The 1,162-nt window shown below is 33.6% G+C and overlaps 1 long non-coding RNA gene across 1 annotated transcript; it reads left to right on the forward strand.

Moving 5' to 3' along the window:
* The first annotated feature begins 169 nt into the window (after nt 1-169).
* LOC117114070 lies at nt 170-1,162 on the forward strand. Its single transcript, XR_004446298.1, has 3 exons — nt 170-424; nt 742-867; nt 1,120-1,162. It is a non-coding gene; the product is annotated as an uncharacterized LOC117114070 (long non-coding RNA).

Here is a 1,162-nt window from a genome sequence, read left to right on the forward strand (position 1 = left end):
TTACTACAATCTTCGCCTGTAAGTGGGACCTTCTTGGTCCTGTTGGACGATTGAATAAATAAATATAAAAAAATAAAATAAAATAAATAAATGGCAACTTTTAATTTTCTCTATATTTGGAAATTTCGAAATTTAAATTTTACTACCAGTAGCATTTTGGTGATAGGTTGGTGATATGAATTGGTGATATCACTTGATGATAGGTATGTGATCAGACCTTGGGATATGTTGGCGATGTATTAGTAACTTTTCTTATATGATGTATTTATGATATGATGTACGGAATGGCAAAAGAAATTGTAGTGGTTAGATTGTAATAGTTTGTTTTTGTCAATAGTTGCTACTTCATGACCCAACAAGGTTTAAAATTTATACTACAATTTTTTTATTTACGAAGGTTTCAGAGGATTCAAGCGTATACTGGGTAAGTAAATAGCTGATACACCATCTCTGAACTGATGATAAATTTATTCAATTAACAAAACATCGTAATAAATCTAAAGGAATTTCAAAGTTGTACTTACACCATTCACAATCCAAGAAGATATGAGAGAGTTTGTGGTGTTAGTTTTTCTGGTTACAGGATCTACATTTTATAAGATATATGTATATGAAAGCTTCGCACCTTGGAATATGGGGTTGTCGCAGTGCTTTGTGCACAAACCAATGCATTCAATTTGACAACATTCCAATTGATGTCCATTAAATATTTGTATTAAATAATTGTTGACTTCTTTACAGTGGAGATATTGCATTCGTCTGGAGAACCTAGGTACAGAAACTGTTCAGTTGCGAGAACGACATTGGAGGATATTCAGCTTATCGGGGACGCTGGAAACTGTGAGAGGCCGGGGAGTTGTGGGCCAGGTAAGGGGGCTAGCATTTGTCTTGAGTATACTTCAGGATTTTGTTGGAAGCACTAAAAACAGTAACAAAAATAAAATGGAGGTGTACGCTTTCAATTATATGGATTGTTAATTTGTGCTCTATATAAAATATGAGCCTGCATTTATAAATTAGAATGAGCAAATGTTTCCCATCCAATTAACAGATGCTATGCATTGTCTGTGTTGCTTTTGCAATTGTGTAATTGTTTGTTTTTTTTTTGTCTTGTAATAGGAACCAATTTTATCTAAGGAACAGCCAGCATTTCAGTACAGCA

This window comes from Anneissia japonica, unplaced genomic scaffold (assembly GCF_011630105.1).
Source record: "Anneissia japonica isolate Jap-2015-1 unplaced genomic scaffold, ASM1163010v1 scaffold2114_len1162_cov187, whole genome shotgun sequence".
NCBI classification, from domain to species: Eukaryota; Metazoa; Echinodermata; class Crinoidea; order Comatulida; family Comatulidae; genus Anneissia; species Anneissia japonica.